Source organism: Mesocricetus auratus, unplaced genomic scaffold, assembly GCF_017639785.1.
Source record: "Mesocricetus auratus isolate SY011 unplaced genomic scaffold, BCM_Maur_2.0 Super-Scaffold_100676, whole genome shotgun sequence".
Classification (NCBI taxonomy): domain Eukaryota; kingdom Metazoa; phylum Chordata; class Mammalia; order Rodentia; family Cricetidae; genus Mesocricetus; species Mesocricetus auratus.
The window spans coordinates 175,224,014-175,245,525 of NW_024429266.1; the positions used below are offsets into that span (position 1 = coordinate 175,224,014).

The window sequence follows — 21,512 nt, forward strand, 5'->3', positions numbered from 1 at the left end:
AATTTTCAACTGACAATATTTCATAAAATAATCAAAGTGCCAAGAAAACTTTTCATGTTTGGGTGTTTTCCTGTCTCCTAATTAAATTTGCTTTGGAGACAGAGTCTCTCACTGAATATAGAACCCCCCCCACACACACACACAGGGTTTCCCAGTGTAGCTTTGGAGCCTGTCCTGGAACTCAACTCTGTAGACCAGGCAAGCCTTGAACTCACAGAGATCCGCCAACCTCTGCCTCCCAAGGGCTGGGATTAAAGGCATGAGCCACTGCCCAGCTAACCACCATCTTTTGGCTACACCCTCAGAAGTCAAAAGGACATCCAATCCCTTAGAACTGGAGTTATACACAGTTGTGAGTTGCCTTGTGGGTGTGAGGAACTGTCTCCCAGTCTCTGCAATAGCAGACAGCACTCTTAACTCTCCAGCCCTTATGCCCAGCTTTTAAACGGGTACTGGGGATCTGAACTCAGGTCCTCATACTTCTTCACTGAAGACTTCACCCACCTGACCACCCCCAGTCCCCCACAAAACAGCTTTTATTATCATTACTTGTTTCCTATTTTTTTTAAAGGTTATACAGATAACCTACAGACATAACCTTAGGAGACACAAAGACTTTGCTGTGGAGTGGTTGCCAGTCACCAGTGGTGGGTAACAAGGCTGACTCCAGAAGGACTAGGACATTCCACTACAGAACATTTAAAGGTGGACGTTTTACTCTCAGAGCTGTCTGCAAGAAGCACTGAAATCTTCGAGTCACTGCAAAGTCAGCTGGGGAGGCAGCATCAAGGATCAGGTCTACGGAAGGCTTTCCTCTCCTCAGAGGTTCTCCCACACCTGACTCCAAATCTGCTGTAAGTGCAGTACTCTCCTGGAAGCCTGCAAACTCTCCAGTTTACTGGAATAGCGTGTCAATCACGCATAGAAGAAAAGAAAATGCCCTGGAGAGAGGACTCGGCGGCTAAGAGCACTGGCTGCTCTTGCAGAGGTCCTACTTCAGTCTCTAGCACCCACACAGTGGCTCACAAACATCTGTAACCCAGTTTTAGGGGATATGAAGTCATCTTCTGGCCTCCCCAGCTCTGCAGGCATGCAGTACATGGACATATACGCAGGTAAAACACCCAAACATATAAAATGAATCTTTAAAAATGTTAACCAAAAAACGAAAACAGAATGTTAGGTATCATCTGGGATATTTAGATTTATCTGGGGTGGAACCAGTAAATGGCAGGACTCAAACTCTAGTCTCCAGAAACAATGTGCTGAAGTTATTTTTACTACAGCATTCACAGTTTTGGAATGCAGACCTGGTTATTTGTAGCAGAATTATCTTAATTATACTGTGTTTTGGTCAATACAAAAATTAGTTCACATTCTCTCTCCCAAATGGTAAAACAAAGGCAGATTTACCAGAAGTGTTAAACACTCACAGGTAGCAAGGCAAATGATCCTGAAATGAAATTTTTGCCAGAGTTAAAACACAAAGCTCTCGCCGGGCGTTGGTGGCGCACGCCTTTAATCCCAGCACTCGGGAGGCAGAGGCAGGCGGATCTCTGTGAGTTCGAGACCAGCCTGGACTACCAAGCGAGTTCCAGGACAGCCTCCAAAGCCACAAAGAAACCCTGTCTTGAAAAACCAAAAAAAAAAAAAAAAAAAAACCCACAAAGCTCTCAGGGAGCACGCGGGGGGGAGGGGCCGAGGGGGGGGCCGGGGGGGCGGCGGGGCGGAGCACATCTTTTGTCCCAGCACTCAGGAGGCAGAGGCAGGAGGATCTCTGAGTTCGAAGCCAGCCTGATCTACAAAGCTAGTTCCAGGACAGCCAGGGCTACACAGAGGAACCCTGTCTCAAAAAACTAAACAAACAAATAAAAATATAACATAAAGCGGGGGAGACAGTTTCTCAGTCAAATGTAACCGTAACTGTAACCCCGCCCCCCGCCGGAGACAAGGGACTTTACAAAGAATACTGGGTATAAGAACCTTCTGAGGAAAGTATCCATAAATCCATCATTTAAAGGGAGAGCACGAGAAACAAGATCTCGAAGGAAGACACTATGAGCTCTGCCGGACTCTACGCCTCCCAACCCTGAGGTCTCCAAACGTCCCAATCTGTTGGCCTCGTGGGCATGCGCGGATTCCTAATTAGCGGCTGCAGGGAACAATGACCACAGAGACTGAAGAGGAGGTAAAGTTTGGCTCGCCAGAATGGTATGCAAAACTGACCTTCAAGTCCTAAATCGCAAATGGACCTGTATTTTTTTTTTTACCTTGTTTCCAGAAGTAAAAAAAACAGGCGTCTACTTTCTTGGGTTTAGGGGGGAAAAAAAGTCAAACTCCACAGCCAGGGTGGAAGTAGCTTTCAAACTGAGGGCTCTGCATGAGCTGGCTGCTCACGCCCTTAGGCAGAGGCAGGTGGATCTCTTTGGGTTTGAGACCAGCCTTGTCCACAAAGTTCCAGACCAGTCAAGACGACAAAAAGAGATCCTGTCTCAAAAAAAAAAAAATTGCGGGTTCTGATAAACACTCCAAGACCACCCACCTCCCCCCACACCAGGCTGCTGGTTCTTATTAACCAGAGGAAGAAACACAAGGAACACACAAACGGGACCAACGATCAAAGTGAAACCGACTTTTAATCATCTCGTTGAAACGACGCATGCAAACCCAGGAAAGCGCTAATGACGAGGCCGCCCCAGCAAGTCCTGTCATCCTCGCCTAAGACCTCAATGGCTCGGTGTGATGAATTCAAGACTCTTGAGCAAAGCAAAACAAAACCCAAAAAAAGGCAAAGACCGGAGCTTTCCGGGGAGGCCTCACTCAGTGCTGGAAGGGCGCGCAGTCCTGTTTTGAGCAGGGGGCAGGAAGTGTGAGGAAAGGGCCGGGTCCCGCAGCTCAGAAGCGCCGCGGTGAAGACCCAGTGGGTGACTCGCTTCGGGTTCTGTGCGCACTCCCGAGACCCGGGTCAGCCGGAGCTGGACCGTCCCGCGAGCACGAGCAGCCGCTCTCGGTCCGCGGCGGGTCCCAGTCTACTAAGGTCGCCGGACCTGGGCCAGGGTTCCCGGCACTCACCGCTTGCGCGCCTCGGGCTGGTCGGGCCCCGCCGGGGGCGCAGAGGACGGAGGCGAGGCACGCGGACCCGGGAACGCGCTCCTCTCCTCCGGGTTCTCCAACACGCGCGCACGCTCGGGAGCGCGAGGAATCCTTGGAATGAGGCGCAGCCCGCCCTCGCCGGGTCGCCTCCTGGCCGGCAAAGCCACGCCCTACGCACGCCCCGGACACGCCCCTCGGGCCGGGCAGGTGGGGCCGCACCCAGGTGAGTCCGCGGAGCCGCGCTGCACGGCCACGAGCGGCGCGTACCCTCCGGCGCCGCGCGCTCGGAATCCAGCGCCCCGGCCCGGAACGTCGCTGGGGACGCGACGCTCCCTGCGAGCAGCTACTGCGGGGCAGGGCACGTGGACATGGCGTTCCTCAGCATCCCACACGCGCCACGCCCCCGACCCCCACGGACGCACATTCCCGGCACAGGCACGAACACCCGTGGGCACTCTGGTGGGTGTCCAGGTGCCTGCCGCCACCAGCCACGAGAGTCCCCACGCGCTCACAGCAGGCTTCCGCCCCACCGTCCCGCCACGCTCCGTGCGCGTCTCCCCGTAACCTGCCCGCTCAGTCGGCCACGCGGAGCGCCGGAGCCACCTTCGTAGACTCCACACCAACCCGCCTCCCCGCAGCCCGAGGGCAGGCGCGGCGGTAGCCGCCAAGGAGTCTAGGCTCCACGTTCGCACCCACGCGGCGGGAGCTCCGCCGCGCGCCACAGCGGGCCACTCGCAGCCTCACCCTCTGGTCACCAAACCCCACGCCCAAAGCCACCGGAACGCGACAGTCCTACAGTCACACATACCTGAAGGCACAGAGCGGTCGCGCAGGCTTGGGAGGTAGGGACTCGAGGTGCCACACAATCAGAAGGGTAGCCTCGTATCAAAACACTCCGAGCCAGCTGGGTTCCCTCCCATTCCAGCACTCCGCGCGCGCGCACACGCGTCCACACTCACGCGTGGCCTCTCCAACCCCCTAGCTGAGAAGAGGAAACACAGGAAAATCCGAGCGGCGGACAGGGCGCTCGAGCGGGCGCGCGCGCTGCACTTTGCTGCGCTGGGCAAACTCGTGCTGCCACCAGCCAGCTCTGCAGTGGGACGGGCAGGGGCGGGGGAGGAGGGAAATGCTTCCTATTGGTGCCCGTTCTGGCGAGGGCACGTGACCCGGAGAAGGCCAAGCCTGGCTTTAATTTTTAGCTGTCATTCTCCGGAGATGTTTGGGGTGGGGGAAGTGGACACGCCCCCGGTCCGGCAGCCCTGGGCCTTCCATTGTTTTTTCTCGTACTGCCACAATTAAGGAAAACATTTGCTTAGCATAACCAGCCGCTAACTTCATAAAACAGACAGAGGCTGGACTTCTGGCTGGTTTTACCACAGCTCCACCTGCATGCCTTCTGGCTGTCCTCGAACTTTTGTCTCTTGATTGTCACCCCCCCACCTCCGCGCCCACACCCCCACACACAGTTTTTTTTTTTTCCACTTGATGCTAGCTAGAGTCATTTGAGAAAAAGGAACCTCAATTGAGAAAATGCCTCCATTTTATGGCCTGAGACCAAGCCTTTGGGGGCATTTCCTTAATTAGTGATTGTTGTGGGAGGGCCCTGCCCACGGTGGGTGGGGACACCGTGGACAGATAGTCCTGGGTGAGCACGCCTTGGAGAGCAAGCCAATAAGCAGCATTCCTCCCCAGCACCTGCTTCAATCCTCGCTCTGACTTCCCTACAAGTTGTAAGCTGAAATGAAACCTTTTCTCCTGAAGATGCTTTTGGTCAAGGTGTTTATCACAGCACAGAAATCATATTAGACAATGACAATCCAGATCACAAAGGCTTTCCCTGCAAAAGAGCTTCAAGACGCCATAAAAATAGTAGCTTACTTCAGCGTTAGAAAGAAAAAATGTTTTCGGAGTCCAAAGCTGTTTTCCCCTTTGTTATTGATTCATATGGCATCTCCAGAATGTCACCTCCATGAATGACAATAGAGATAGGGGCAGTTCATTTCGCAAAAAAAAAAGTTCCCTGGGGGCTTGTGGCCCCTTATGAGGCACACAGTCACCAGATGAGAAGATCCAAGTGTGGCCACCCTGTAGTTTTCTAGCTTCTCCTTTAAAATTCATGAACGAGGATCCCAAGAGACTAGAGAGATGGATCAACAGTTAAGGCAATTGGCTGCTCTTCAAGAGGACCCCAATTCTACTTCCAGCACCCAAGTCAGAGGCTCACAACTGTCTGTAACTCCAGTTCCAGAATACCTGGCATCCTCTTCTGGACTCTGTTGGCACCTGCACTCACATGTATACATAATTTAAAAATAAAAATAAATCTTCAAATAAAATTGTGAATCAGTGCTAGGAAGGCTCTGGAGTGTGTGTGTGTGTGTGTGTGTGTGTGTGTGTGTGTGTGTGTGTGTGTGTGTGTGTGTGTAAGCACCTGAATGTGGAGATCAGAAGACAATTTGCAGGAGTTGGTTCCTCCTTCGACCATGTGGGCCCCCCAGGATAGTACTTAGGTCTCAGACTTGACTGCAAGCATCCTTACTCTCTGAGACATTTCTCCAGCTTCACAATGATGTTTTTTGGTTTGGTTTTTTGTTTGTTTGTTTTGGTTTTTCGAGACAGGGTTTCTCTTTGACTTTGGAGGCTGTCCTAGAACCAGCTCTTGTAGACCAGGCTGGTCTTGAACTCACAGAGATCAGCCTGCCTCTGCCTCTGTCTCCCGAGTGCTGGAATTAAAGGCGTGCGGCAGCCACCTCCACCACCACCCGGCTCACAATGATGTTTTTAAATTTAGACTCCATTTTAGTTCATCAAGTCTTAAGAGTAGATAAAGAAAGTGTGTAAATTCACAAACTGAGAATGAGGACTAGGGACAGTTTGGACAGGCAACAAGAAGATGGCAAAAGGGAAGAAAGATTAAGATTTGAATCCCGACAGTTGTGGTGGCACATGCTGGTAGGATTTGCTGAAGGATGCAGAGGCAGGAGGATCACCAGTTCGAGGCCATCCTGGCTACACATTTAAAAACCTGGCCTTGGTGGCGCACGCCTTTAATCCCAGCACTGGGAGGCAGAGGCAGGCGGATCTCTGTGAGTTTGAGGCCAGCCTGGTCTACAGAGCAAGTTCCAGGACAGCCTCCAAAACAATACAGAGAAACCCTGTCTCGAAAAGCCAAAAGGAAAAAAAAAAAAAAAGATTTGAATCCCAGCTCAGCCCTATTCCTCAAAGGGCTCTGGCTTGCTGCTTCTTTCTGAGGAGAGGGGTGTCATGAGCAATGAAGTTCCATCTCCCCACTTCTGTCTTGACTGGAACTCAGAGCTGCTTGGCACTTTATAAACACATAGATCTTAATCGCAGAGGGCAAGGGAAGAAACTTGCTGGATGGAACACATGAACAAGATTAACAAGTAACAATTGCACATTTTAAACACCGGCCTCTGGCTGACAAAGCGACCCCTCATATCATTATCTCATTTGATCTTCGTGACAACACTGACACTCATTGGCTGCTAAGTGATTTTTGTTTTGGGGTCAGTGCAGAGGTCTAAAGCTGCCTCCTTAATTTCCATCAGTGGCTAGATGGAGCCTTGCTCTGTAGATAAATCATGGGGACCAAGGGCTTTTCTCATGGATGTGACCAGTCTTTGACCTTGGCAGGGCTTAATCTCACTCCTTGCCTTACATCATCGGGAGTGAGCTTAAGTCTGGCTGTTTTCATTGTGTTGGTGTAAACAGGTGAGTGGAAAACACAGGTTGGGGAGATGCCGTAAGGAACAGGAGAATTGGGTCCAAAACTTGTGTTCTGTGGTCACTACATCAGCCTGACAGTGCATAGTGATCTGTAGCACTTTTGCATGGATCCAGGTATTAAATGACAAACTAAGGTATGTGACAAAGTACCTTATATGTGATGCTAAGAATGAAATGAGAAGCAATTTTAGGAGTATAATTAAGGAGATGAGTACCTAGAGGTGAGGCAGAGCGAAGCTGGCCTGGCATGGTCCTCTTCAGAGCTCCATGAAAGACACTGGGAGGATGGTGTTAGAGGCATCGGGAGGGGGTGTCCTGTTCTGTCTGCTTTTAACCTGCATTTGAAACTTTTCCTACTTAGCCATTAAAAAATTAAAATAGAGGCTGGAGAGATGCCTCAGTGGTTAAGAGCGAAGGATCTGGGTTCAATCCCCAGCCCCCCATATGGTGGTTCATAACCATCTGTAACTTCAGTTCTAGGGATCTGATAGCCTTTTCTGGTCTATATGGGTGCTTCGTGTACATGGTACACAGACATATATGCAAGCAAAGTACTCATACCTGAAATAACATTTAAAAATTTAATTAAATAAAAGGAATAAGAACACACACAGGACCTGAGAATACTGTGTGGACCAGCTCTGTGTCTCTCCTGTGCCACAAGGTGTTTTCTGGTTTCCTTGTTTCCCTGTTTGTGCCCTCCAAATGGATCTCCTGTAACCCCAGGACTTGAGGACTTGTGGGGTAGAGGCTGGAGCATCAGGAGTTCAAGATCTTCTTTGGGTACAAAGCAAGTTAAAGGATGGCTGTCTCAAAAAAGTAAATAAATGATAAGAGAGAGGTAGGAGGAAGAGCAGATCATGCAGGATCCTCAGGAGAGGGGTTTCCCCAGCATTTTATTTAACTTGAGAGGAAAGAGGAAAAACAAACAAACAAAAAACCCTGCTTCCAGGTGCAGAATCTTACAAAGAAAGAGATACACATGTGGGACTTCCTGTTCCCAGATATTATACTGTCAGTGGAGGGTTTGCTACAAAAACCAGAGCAAGAAGACCTTGGATCTGCTGGGACTGAAGTTACAGACAGTTGTGAGCCACCCTTGGGATCTGGGACCAGAACCTAGGTCCTCTGGAAAAGCAGTAAGTGCTCTAAACTGCTGAGCCATCTCTCCAGCCTGACGTATTATTTTTGTTTTTCTGTAACTCAAATATACACAGCATAAAACCAAGAGAAAACCCTAGAGGCTTTTGGCTTTTAAACATCTGCAAAATACAAACATATTTACAAGTAAAACACAAGCTACCAATCTTCAGTGTGGATCCAACATGGCAGGTGCCCTTATTGTGTAGATGTGTAAAGAGAAAGTCACTGAGCTGGGCTCTTGTGAGTTTCGCTTTTCTTCTTTTTGGAGGGGAAGAGGTGTTTTTTGTTGTTTGAGACAGGGTCTCTCTATGTAACTCTGACTGTCCTAGAACTCTATGTAGACCAGAATGGCTTCAAACTCACAGAGATCGGCTTGCCTCTGCCAACTCAGTATGTGCCACCACACCCTAGCTAGGCTTATTATTATTATTACTGGTTTGTTTTGTTTTGTTTTTTGAGACAGGGTTTCTCTGTGTAGCTTTGTAGACTGGGCTGGCCTCAAATTCACAGAAATCTGCCTGCCTCTGCCTCCCAAGTGGTGGGATTAAAGGCATGTGCCATCACCCACAGGCTAGTCTTAGAATCTTGTAAACGGAAGTTTCTGTCCCGCCCGATTCTGCAGCTTCAGGACCTGGCAGGACAGAAACTTCCGTCAACAGAATCTTAAGCAAGGTATTTAAGAAACACCTTTGTCGTAATTACCTCCCCTAGAAAATGGAATCATAGTAGCCATTTTTTAGGAAGTCGTATTAAGCAAGAAGGAGTTACCAAGCACAGTTGTGCTCACCTTTATTCCCAGCACTCAGAAGGCAGCCTTGTCTATGTAGCTAATTCTAGGTCATCCGGGGATACATAATGAGATGCTGTCTTAAAGAAATACCCAGTCTCAAGTACTTCATATATAATAATAGAAAGTATGTTAAGGTACTCATAGTGATGAGCTAAGATGTCACATGACAAGCTTAAGGATGAAACCACCGGAGCTGGTTATGGTGGCTAACACCTGTAATCACAGCAATTGAGGAGCAAAGGCAGGAGGATTTCCATGAATTCAAGACCATCCTAGACTGCATGGGGAGTTCCAGGCTAGCCTGACCTTTAAGGAGAGACCATGTCAGAAGACACATATGGGGGATGGAAGACATATTAAAGATGGTGGAAACTGGGGCACTGATGACCCTGTGAGGCCACTGCATTAACTCTGGTCCCTTTGTCCCCAGACTTTAGACTACATGAGGCTCAAGTTGATCCATTTCTTTCTGGAGCCTGTGTTTTGTTTTTCACCCAGAGCTGACAAGGCAGCCTCTGGCAGGTAGGAAGGACTGTCTTATTTCTTCTGCAATCTCTGGTGTCTGGCATGGAACCCGGCTTCTCGCAGATGCTTACAAAATGTCTGTGGAAGAAATGAGAGGAAGAACCCTTCCTGGTTATTTCTGCCGCAGAAAGAATCCAAGCTCATACAGGGAGCCTGCAACTGCTTTCCTAGAAAATTTGGGAAAGTATACAGGGAGAAAAAAAGGCAGTGGGTGGAGGGGGATAATATTTTAAATTTAAATGTCACAGTCGTAAGTCAGGCCAGGATAACATTATCCTAGTGTTGGACAGAAAATAGATGCTAAATGAAGACATGTGTCACGCCTGAGAAAAATTCCTCAACAGTTGCCCACAGTCCTTAAAATAAAACCCCAGATTCCTAGTGTTTTTGGCTCCCTACTGCTACTCCCTACACACACACTTTAAAAAATAATGGAGACAATTTTAGATTCACAGATACTTGTGATAAGCAATACAGCATCAAGATCCCGTATACCTTTCTCCAGCGTCCCCAGGTTCCATTTTTTCACAACTAGGACACCACCTTGACACAATTCACAAGAGCCTGGGAATTCTAAGCCTGGGCATTAATATTGTGGGGGTTGTTCTCTGCTTTTAAGATGGTTCCTGTCTTCATCTGTTGGCAGGCAGGAAAGCAGAAAAATTGAACTCATACTCTCAGGCCCTTTTATAAAGGGTCCTGTCTTACTTTTCTCTTGCTGTGATAAAACACTGACTAAGCAACTTAAGGGAGAAATGGTTTATTCTGACCCATCATGGTGGGGAAGTCATGACAGCTTGAAGCATCTGGTCATGTCTCATCCACAATCAGAGAGCAGAGAGGGATGAACGTTGCTGCCCAATTCCTTTCCTCTCCTTAGGAAGTCCAAGATCCCAGCCAGAGAAATGGTGCCACCCACAGTGGCAGGTCTTCCCAGCTCAATTAGTGCAATCAAGGTAATTCCCCACAGGCATGCCCAGAGGCCTATCTCCCTGGTCATCCCAGATTTGTCAAGTGGATGATTAACTAGCATTATCAACAGTACCTAATCCCATGGGAGAAAGGTCTGAATTGTCCAAGAAGTGCCCCACCATTTATTTGTTTGTTTTGGTTTTTAGAGACAGGGTTCCTCTGTGTAGCTTTGGAGCCTATCCTGGAACTCACTCTGTAGACCAGGCTGGCCTCGAACTCATGGAGATCCATCTGCCTCTGCCTCCTGAGTGCTAGGATTAAAGTCCTGTGCCACCATGACCACCCCCCCATGCTATGTTTTTGTTGTTGCTGTTCCCATACTCTCTTTCCTCCCCTATAGCCTCCCACTACCATGGATCCTTGGAAAATACCTATATATTCTCCATTTCTAAAATGTCCTCTCAAAATGCTAAATGGGGACAGTTTTGGGGAATTTTCTTCCCTCTCTCTAATTTGTTGGCAATTCATCCCTGCAGTTATATGTATTGTTAATTCATCTCCTTGCTGTGCAAGACCCTGTAGTGTGGACAGACCAGTTTGTGAACAGACCTTAGGACTCATCTTGGTTTTCAGCTGCACACCAAAGTCAGTAACGAACATTCATGCATGTAAATGTTCATCTTCATTGTCAACCTGATGTTTAGAATCACCATGGAAACACACCTACGGATGTGTCTATAGGAGTGTTTCTAGAAAGGTTTAACTGAGGAGGAATGCGGGCAGCACCATCTCATAGGCTGGGTTTCCAGACTCAACAGAAAGGGGGAAGTGAGCTGAGCAGCAGCGTCTCTCTCCATCCTCCACTTCCTGGCCAGGCTCGTAATGTGACCCGCTGCTTCGAGCTCCTGCTGCAGGGCCTTCCCCACCACGGTAAACTGCACCCACAAACTGTGAACCAAAAGAACACTTTCTTCCTTAAGTTGATTTTGCTAGAATAAAATGAGAAAAGGGGGCTGAAGAGATGGCTCAGTGATTAGGAGCACTAGCTACTCTTGCACAGGACCAGTCCTGAGTTCAGTTCCTAGTACCTATGGTGTGAGGGTCACAGTGCCTGTAACTCTAGCTCTAAGGGGGATCTGATGCTGTCTTCTGGCTTCCAAGAGCACTCACACTCATGTATATAAACCCTCAAACAGACAGAGATACACACAGTCACAATTAGAAATGAAAAAATTAGTTTAAAGAAAAATGAGAAAACTTACTAATAGCTTGTGTTTGTCATATACACATATTAACATATGGAAACACACACACACACACATATATATATATATATATATTTGAGACACATTGTAACATGTTCTCCATTGCTTTTAGAATACCGTGTTAGCTAGCTTTTTAATGTTGTAGTTAATACATTCAATAACTTGTTAGGAAGAAATGTTTATTTGGGGTTGCAGATTCAGAGATTTTAGTACATGGTCACTTAGCCTTATTCCCTTGAGCTCATGGCAGCATAGTTATGGCAGGAGTACATAGTGGAAGAGGCTGTCACCTCTTGGCAACCTGGGAGCCAAAAAGAGAGAATGGAGGGGCTGAGATCCCAACATCCCCTCAAGGGCATATCCCATGGCCTGGGGAGATGACTCAGTGAGTAAGGTGCGTACAAGTATGAGGACATGAGTTCAAATCCTTAGGGCCCACATAAAGCCAGGCACAGTGGCATATGTCTGGAACCTCAGTGCTCTGGAAGGTAGAGATAGGAGAATTGTAGAAGCTTGCAGTCTGGCTAGCTGATGTTCACAGGGTCAAACAACAGAGTGATACTGTCTCAAACAAGGTAGGAGGCAAGAGCTGACACCAAGGTTATCCTCTGATCTCTACGTGTGCTATGATACACACTTCCCTTGTCCCAATACGCACAAGCGCGCGCGCGCACACACACACACACACACACACACACACACACACACAAAACAAGGGCACACCCCAGATGTCCTAACACTTCTAACTAGGCTGTACCTCCTAAAGATTCTTCCTTTTCCCAGCAACATCACAGAATAGTAAATGAAGTCTTCAGAACATGGGCTACCAGGGAGTATCCGAACTATAACCTGGGTTTGGTGGTACAGGCTTATGACCCCAGCATTCTCAGAAAGGAGAAATATAACTGCTAGGCCAAACCCCATAGTAAGTCTGTTCCAACTATTTACAATTCCCACCTCCAAAAGATGCAAAGTATAGTGACCCCCTCCCTACCTCTCCGTGGGCCCTGAAGCAGGATGCCAGACAAACTCTCATTGCCACCTGCACTTGCTGGGAGCTCAGTTCTCACGGAAAAAGGGTGCAGGGTTTTGTTCAGAAGAAAGCAATACATGTGGGATAAAGGCATTTCCTAGAAGATGGCCATCCTGCCCTCCCTTCTCCCTCCCTCTTTTCCTTCTCTGATCCCTTTCTCTCTCTCTCTCCCAACTATATTTAATGTTACTTATGTTTCTGTTCAATACGAATCAATCCCATAACGTAAGAAACTTTTACAAATTCAAACATGACCAGACCAACACAACGAATCATTGATAGCAGATGTGGGGTGATGTGGGATGTCCTTCTGTATGCTGCAAATATGTGTTGCTTTTGTTGGTTGATGAATAAAGCTGATGTGGCAATGGCCAGGCATAATAGAGACAGGAGGAAAATCCAAACAGAGATAGGGAGTGAAAGAAGGTTGAGTGAGGGAGAAGCTTACATAGCCGCCGGGGAGGCAAGATGTGAAGTAACACGACGCAGACCTTGTGGTAAAATATAGAATAATAGAAATGTCATTTTTTAATTTTTAAATTTATTTTTATTTTATGTTTCTTGGTGTTTTGCCTGCATGTTATGTGTATGTGAGCGTGTCAGATCCCCTGGAACTGAAGACACAGATAGTTGTGAGCTGCCATGTGGGTGCTGGGAATTGAACTCAGGTCCTCTGGAAGAGCAGTCAGTGCTCTTAACCACTGAGCCATCTCTCCAGCCCTGAAATGGGTTAATTTAATTGTGAGAGCTAGTCAGTAATTGGCCAGAGAATTATAATTAATATTAAGCCTTAGAGTGCTTATTTGGGAACTGGTGGGCGGGATGAAAAACCTCCAGCTACAGTGGGGCATTCAGAATCCAAGCAGCATGAAGGGTTCCTTCACACCCATAGTAGCTGAAGACCCCTTACCGATGTTAATTTGCATGTTGGCCTCCAAGGACCACAAGGGTTGGTTTTGTTCAATGGCCGTTAGAATACTGGAACATCTCAACTTGTGTGCATAGAACCATAGACATCCATCTCAAGGAAGCTTTCTCTGAACTCACCTGTAAAATACTTTCTAGGATGCAGGCTTGAGTCAAGCCCTCTAAAATAACCCTTAGATTGTAATGTTCACAAATTGACCTCGGCCAGCAGCTCTATGACAAACACACATGGTGACTAAAGTCTTGGAGCTTAGGTTCACATTCTAGCTCAGTAAAGTCACAGACAGTGCTATGAGCTATGTGGGAAGTCATCAGGAGGTATGGAGAGCTCCTAGACACCTGTAGTCTTACCATCTGGGAGGTGGGGACAGAGAATCAGAAGCTCAAGGCCATTCTCAACAGCAATAGGGGGTTCAAGGCCAGCCTGGGCTACAAGAGAACTTGTAAATAAAACAAAATAGCCTCCTCTGTCTTGGAGGCTACTTACTTTTAGGAGAAAAAGATCAAAACCAAGTGTCTTTGTCTGTTTTCTGCTGTCCTACCCAAATGTCACAGGCATGGCAATTTTATAAAGACTAAAGGTTTGGGCTTGGTGGGTAAAAGTGCTTTCTACCAAGTCTAATGATTGAGCTTGGTCTCCAGAAATCACATAGGGGAAGGGCAGAACCAACTAGTACAGCTGTCCTCCAACCTCCACATGTGTGCTGTGGCACATAAGTACCTACACACATACACACAGCCTCCACATGTGTGCTGTGGCACATATGTACCCACACACACATAGACACAACCTCCACATGTGTGCTGTGGGACATATATACCCACACACCTATACACACACAAAAAAACAAATTAGTTTAATTTTTAAAAAGAATAAAGGCTTATTCAGCTCATAGTTTAGGAGATAGGGAGTTCAAGTACGTGGCACTGGCATCTGGTGAGAGACAGCTCGAAGGTCAAGTCTCAGAAGTGTAGAAATCACAGTGACAGACAGGGAGAGCAGTGTGTGAGTCCTGCTTTCTCTTAAATTTAACAAGTATTTTGGTAGTCCTGGGGACTGAACCCAGGACTCTGTACATGCTAAACAAGTACCCCACCACCCAACTGTGTCCTAGCCCCTCTCACCATCCTCAGAAAGCCAGCTGCATTCAACCATGAGGCTGTGCAGTGATGGCCTTGTTAAACCCTGACCACCCCTGAAGTTCCTCCTCCAAGCATCAAGCATCAGATCACAAGTCCCTCTTCAGTGTCTCACAATGGAGATTAAATTCCACCTCTACAATAACGGTGAGGAGCCGGGCGTTGGTGGCACACGCCTTTAATCCCAGCACTCGGGAGGCAGAGGCAGGCGGATCTCTGTGAGTTCGAGACCAGCCTGGACTACCGAGTGAGTTCCAGGACAGCCTCCAAAGCCACAGAGAAACCCTGTCTCGAAAAAAAAAAAATAACGGTGAGGACAGGAGTGTTGCCACTTTTACAAAGACCATGAGGACAGGAGTACCACTCACTACCTCATACCTGAACAAATAAAGGGTCAGAGAGGTTCAGTTATTTCTCCAAAGCCCCACAGTCAGCCTGACAGAGCCAGGCAGATGTGCAGGGGACCATCTAAACCAGATGTTCACGACACTTTCCTGAGGAGCCACAGCACTGAGCATATCTGACCTGAATTGACTCTTGACATTGCCCATGGAGTAAGCTTCCTAAGTATACCCACTTAGCCTGAGAAACACTGGGAAAGCCCACTGTCCTGCTCTTGGGTGTGGGACCCCGTCCTCCTACCTCCCTAGTGCCCTCAGCCCCATCCTGGTCAGATGTCTACACTAAGCTGACAAAGGATGCTTAGACATAGGATTCAAGGTTAGAGAGATCAGACAGCTTAACAGAAGTCTGGATGTTTCAGGGACAAAGAAAGACATGGACAGACTAAAGGGATGGAGATGGTGCTGTCAGGGAGGGGAGGGAGAAGAAAAGACCAAGGTGGGTGGTTTGACCATGGAAGGGGGTGGACAGTGTCCAAGCATCCGTGACAGAAAATCTACTTGTCCTTGTCAGCTTTCTATTGCTGTGATAAAGAGGCTGGGGAAGGAAAGGGTTTATAGCACGACTAACAACTCCCAGGTCTCACAGTCCATCCCTGAGGGAGTCAGGGCAGGAACTCAAGGCAGGGCATGCAGGCAGAAACGAAAGCAGATCCCACAGATGAATGCTGCTTACTGGCTTGCTTCACGTGGCTTGCTTTGAGTGTCTTTTTATATAACCCACCCAGGGGTGGCACCAGCCACAGTGGGCCGGACCCTCCTGCATTAATCATTAACCAAGAAAAAGCTCCCACAGACTTGTCCACAGGTCATAAAATGGAGGCTTCTTCTCAACTGAGGCTCCTTCTTCCCAGATGGTCCTAGTTTGTATCAAGTTGACAAAATACTACAAGCATGTCATCTTCCCAAGTTGATGGAGAGTGAGCCAGGCAAACGTAACAGCTTTCCAGGGCTGGGAACACCTTATCCTGTCTGGCCATGTCACCTTTGCTGGAATGTATTCAACAGCCCCTGCCATGACTGCTTGGAAAAGTACCCCTCCTGTCACAACCAAGGGATCCCAGCGCAACAGAGAAGTCTCCCATCAGCTCTGCACTGCCGGCCACACCATCAACAGCCCTGAGCTGACTGATTCATTCACTCCTTGGGGACTGATGGCTACAGGCTCTAGATTTGCTAGACTGCTTGCAGAACCCACAATGATTTCATTCACAAAACAGCTGTCCTCCCCAAGCTGGAACCTGGCTTAGTCTCTTCATCCTCATGAGTGACATTAGTGTGCTCTAGCATTATATAATGACTGATCATCAGATAGTCTTGGATTCAAATTCTAGATTTCCTGTTCAAAACAAGTCCTTTCAGGTCTTTTTAAGGCTAAAATGACCTATAGATAGTACCTGGCATATAGTAGATGCTCAATAAATGTTTCTGCTTCTTGAGATGCTCATAAGCATTGGTTCTCAATGTCATAGTCATTGAACCGCTACTGTATTTTGGATACTGCCAACAGGATCTGAATATCTGATAGCATGGCCCCTCCTCCATTTTCTGTTTTCTGGTCACTGAGTGCCACTCTCATTTAACAGACATTTGAACATTTGAAGGTGTGTGTGTGTGTGTGTGTTTGTGTGTGTGTTGTGTGTGTGTGTTACATGCATACAGTGCCTGCAGAGGCCAATCAAAGACATTGGATCTTCTGGAACTGGAGTTGCAGGCAGTTGAGTGGGTGCTAACAACCTAATCTGGATCCTCTGCAGGAACAGCCAGTGCTCTTAACCACTGAGCCATGTCTCCAGCCCCCTCCATATTCATTTGAAGTGGTGTCTTTTCCATGGAGAGAAGTCAGGAGCCGTCATTTGCAGGGTGTCCACTCTGCCTGGCTTTTATCAAGAGTGTGCCACGTAGACTCTTAGTTGATATTCACAGTGACTCCTTGACTGCGGACCCAAGATGCTCAGGTACTTTACTGAAGTCACACAGCTAGAACTCTCTGAACTGTGGAGACAAGCAGACTAAGTTCAGAGGGCCATGAGGAGGGCAAAGGGACGAAGAGACTGAAGTTTGTCACCCATCCCTTGAGAGCAACAGGACGGTGAGCCATAGAGATGACGAGCATCCCAAGAGACCACAGACAGCCTCTTCCAACCAGCAAACAGCAAGCTAACTCAAACAGTCCCTTGAGAGCATGGCACCATGATGTCACCATGTTTATTCCCTGGGTGGGAATCAGTCCCACACAGCAGCTTGATGAACCACTGGCCTCAGACAGCAAAATGACAGTGCCTTGTGACTTACTCTCCATGACACCAGCATCTCCTCAGTCGAGGGTCACCCAGAAGTGAATCACAGGGCTACTTAATCTTTGCTCCAATTCCACTGTTTAGAAACAATTCTGTGTCACTTCCATCACTGGCCATGGCAGTCACCCTATTTAAGGGCAGAGTGACAGTAGTGTGCTTTGAGATAGCATATACATTCAAGATCTCTTTCAAGCCTGGTTATGGGCTGGTTGCTTAAGAATAAGATTCAGCTCTACTTGTTTTCTTAAAATTTAATTTAAAAATTATAAAATAGAATTTAAATATATATATACAATTATGTAATATATAAAATTATATGCAATGTGTTATATATATTTACATACAAAAATATAGTATGTTTATGTGAGTGTGTCTAGAAACTTCCCTCTCGGGCCTTATTCCTTCCCTTTTTCCCACCCACCCCTCATTAGTTCCATTTGCTGGCTCCTTTGCTTCGTAGCCTGTGAAGCAACACATCTTGGTGACAGGAGAAATGGCTCTGCTTATGGCAGCTGGGAGGAAAAGAGAAGGAGAAAGGAAGGGCAGGGTCCCAGAACCTCCAACTGGACCCCACCTCTTCAGACCATCACCAATTCCCAACGCTATAGTAGACAGGACCAAGCTGCCATTACATGTGCCTTCAGGGGACTAAACTGTCAGGTGCACCTTGAAGTTATTTGTTTGTTCTGTGTTCATACATTCTAAGCTACAACTCTAGCATCTTCTAGACTCCACAGGTGCAATACACACATACACATAAATAAATCTTTACAAATTTGATTTAAGCTGTGTATGAGCCCTTATATATATAAAGCAATACAAACTTTTCTCTCTTTGTCTCTCTCTCTCTGTCTCTCTCTGTCTCTCTCTGTCATACACACACACACACACACACACACACACACACACACACACACACACACACTCCTTTTAAAAACCAGTGTTGTTGAGCCAGGTAGTAGTAGCTCATGTCTTTAATTCCAGCGCACAGGAGACAGAGGCAGATGAATCTTTGAATTCAAGGTCAGCATGTTCTATAGAGTGAGTTCCAGGATAGCCAGGGCAGCACAGAGAAACCCTGTCTTGAACTGCCCACCCCTACAAAAAAAAAAAGAAAGAAAGAAAGAAAGAAAGAAAGAAAGAAAGAAAGAAAGAAAGAAAGAAAAATAAAAGTAAAAATCCAGTTCTGTGCTGGAGAAGAAAACTCAGTTCTGTCAGACCACAGCCTGCTGGCCTGCTACATGCTCCCTACTCTTGCCCTTCTGGTGTTTTTGCTGTCTACTTCCATTTAAAATTCTGTGTTCTGAAGCCAGCAATGGAACCAGGCTTTGTTCTCTTCCTGCTGTTTCTCCTGCAGAACTGAAAACAGAATATAAGCCTCTTGCATGGTTCTCTTTAGGGACAATCCCATTATTAGTGGACTCAGGACCTATTGGGCCCCTAGCTTTTATACCACTACTATCATGCACAAACATACGTGGAGGCAGCTTTATATAAATCACCACACTTCAGCAGTTGCCATGGGTCAACTCCTAACAAAGGGGAGGATCTTATTGGGCCTTTTATATGTGTTAGTCATTCATTAAACTCTAGTCATCAAAAGTCTATGGTGGCTACACCATAATTTCCTTTTCAATACATAGTCAAATTGAGATTCAAAGAAATTATGAAACTTAAGTAAGTTATGGGTCTACAAGAGGTAAAGAAAAGATTCCAAATCAAGTCACTTCTGGTTTTAAATCCTTAGAACATTCCACATTAAATACATATATGCATGCTATATGCACACACAACAGAGTTTCTGCAGATATTTCTTTTCTTTTTTCTTTTTTTTTTGAGACAGGGTTTCTCTGTGGCTTTGGAGGATGTCCTGGAACTAGCTCTTGTACACCAGGCTGGTCTTCAACTCACAGAGATACACCTGCCTCTGCCTCCTGAGTGCTGGGATCAAAGGCATGTGCCACCACCACCCAGCTGCTGCAGCTATTTCTATAAGCTTATATTTGAAACACATCTAACATTGACATTATAACTCCTTTTCCTTCCTTCCTAACTCTGGAGACTAGGAAGATCTCAATGATAAACACATGCTTAGGATACCTGAGCACAGAATAACCAGCTAACTAAATAATAACTTAAGCAGCATTAACACTTTGGTCTGCAGTGAAAAATTTATAGGCTGTAGGGGCTCAACCTGTGGTTCCTAATAAGTGTAAAATGCCATCCAACAGGAACACTGCTTAATAATCTTAGGCTGCTGGGGCCAGGGAGGGGGCTCAGCAAGTAAAGGAGGCGCTGCTGCTAACCCTGACAACCTTAGTTTGATTCTCAGACTTGTGTAGTGGAAGAATCCACTTCTGCAAGCTGTCCTCTGACCTCCACATGCAGTGCTATAGCATGCACACACACACGTGTATGTATGTATGTACATATGTACGTATGTATGTCTACTAGAGAGATGCAGTGGTGCCTGCCTATAGTCCTGGCCTCTCAAATGCTGAGGCAGCAGGATTACTGGCGTCTCTATAGCCATGTGGAGCCACCAGACTGCCATCTACAGCAGCTTTCCTGTGCTACAGGCCCACTGCCTTTCACTGCGAGTGCCGTCCTGGTGTGTGTGAAGCACTTACGGCACTGTGCCTTTGATTTGCACTGTCCTGGTGAGCATTTTCATGTGTTTCTGGCCATTGGCACATCTTCTATGTACTTGAAGAAGAAATGAATAGGACAAAGAGTTCCTTGAGTCATGGTGTCAGAAGAAAGATGGCATGTATTTCTCAAGTTACACACCCATTCAGCTATCTTCTGAGCACCTTTGCTGTTCCAGCTACCAGAAGACACAGAGACAAAAAGGAAGTCAAATCATAGACAAAATGCTATGCTCAGTGCTCAGGTTCCTGGCACTTTAATGAAAGTCTGAACCTAACTTGGCTTCTGTCCAGACAGTTTATCTGTTCCTGGCAGGGGTAGAATGAAACAGGATCCCTGATTTCTCATGGCTCAGTGTCTACACACACAAGAACCAGGAGCATAGAGGAGGGAGCAGTAGAAATGGCGGCAGTGACAGTCTTGCATGTCCCAGGCTCTCCTCTCCTCAAAAATCACTACATAGCTGAGGATGGCCTTAAATTCCTTTTGTGTGTGTGTGTGTGTGTGTGTGTGTGTGTGTGTGTGTGTGTGACAAGTTCTCTCTACATAGCCCTGCTGTCCAAGGTCTTGCTATGTAGACCAGGCTGGCTTCAAACTTCCAAAGATCTACCTGCCTCTTCCTCCTGAGTGCAGGGCTCAAAGGTGTGTGCACCATACCCAGCTTGGGTCTGGCCTTTTTTCCCTTTAAGGATTTGCTTTAGTTACATGTGTTCTTATGTATGTTTTTGTGCTCAAGTGTCCAGGGAGGTCAGAAGTGGGGTGTCAGATCCCTGGGAGCTGTAGTTAGAGGCATTTGTGATTTGGCCTATGAGGGTACTGGGATCTAAACTCCAGCCCTTGGTAGAGCAGTGGGTGCCCCTCTGCCTTCTCTCTAGCTGCTTGGATTTCCAGCCTCCCGTTTTCTAGGTGCTGGCACTGTAGTATGTACCATGGCGCTTGCCACATAAAGTGCTGAGGATTGAGCCCACTGCCCACTACATGACAGGCAAATACTCTGTCAACTGAGCCACATGGCCAGCCCTGGACTGGGACATTTATGTTTGTTTTTTTGTTTTGTTTGTTTTTCTTCTGTAGCCCATGCTGGCAGGAACTCACTATTTAGCCTAGTGTACTTACCAGACAGCTTGGGATGAAGACCCTGAGAAATGTATGAGTGTATGCAAGCCTTCTGTGAGAACATGGCTCTGCAGAGGAGACTGGAGGGCAGCTGAATGTGATCTGCTCATAACTCTTGTGTAGCACCACCCCCCGCACCACCCACCCCCCTCCAGGAGCCGAGCCTAAGAATGAGTCTGGGCTACAACTGTCTCTCAACTAGGAGTATCGAGTGTGTGTGTCCCTTGTGCTCCCCACCCCCACCCCCAAGCATTTGCACACTTTCAAAAAGATATTTAAAAGACTGCTGCCTGAGGAAAGCTGTCAAGTTTCTCTGCTTTTGGGATTATATCAACCCAGGTAGAAACACTGGTTAGGCCAAGTTGATAAGAAGCCCTGATTGGCTGCTGATGACCTAATGGGGATTTCAGGAGCACCATTGGGCCGGCAGTTACTCATAACAGCAGAGTCACAAAGCAGTAAGGCGGGGCA

At 47.2% G+C, this 21,512-nt stretch overlaps 1 protein-coding gene across 2 annotated transcripts in view; it reads right to left on the reverse strand.

The window, feature by feature from the left end:
- Vgll4 (vestigial like family member 4) overlaps positions 1–4,153 on the reverse strand; it is a 108,351-nt gene extending 104,198 nt beyond the window's left edge. Inside the window, exon 1 of one of the 2 annotated variants that reach the window (XM_013110403.3) lies at positions 3,902–4,153. The gene's annotated coding sequence lies outside the window, so the exon portion shown is untranslated. Of the gene's footprint in view, positions 1–3,072; positions 3,205–3,901 lie in introns of those variants that run through there. The other variant, XM_005066120.4, reaches the window with a different exon arrangement.
- Positions 4,154–21,512: the final 17,359 nt, after the last annotated feature.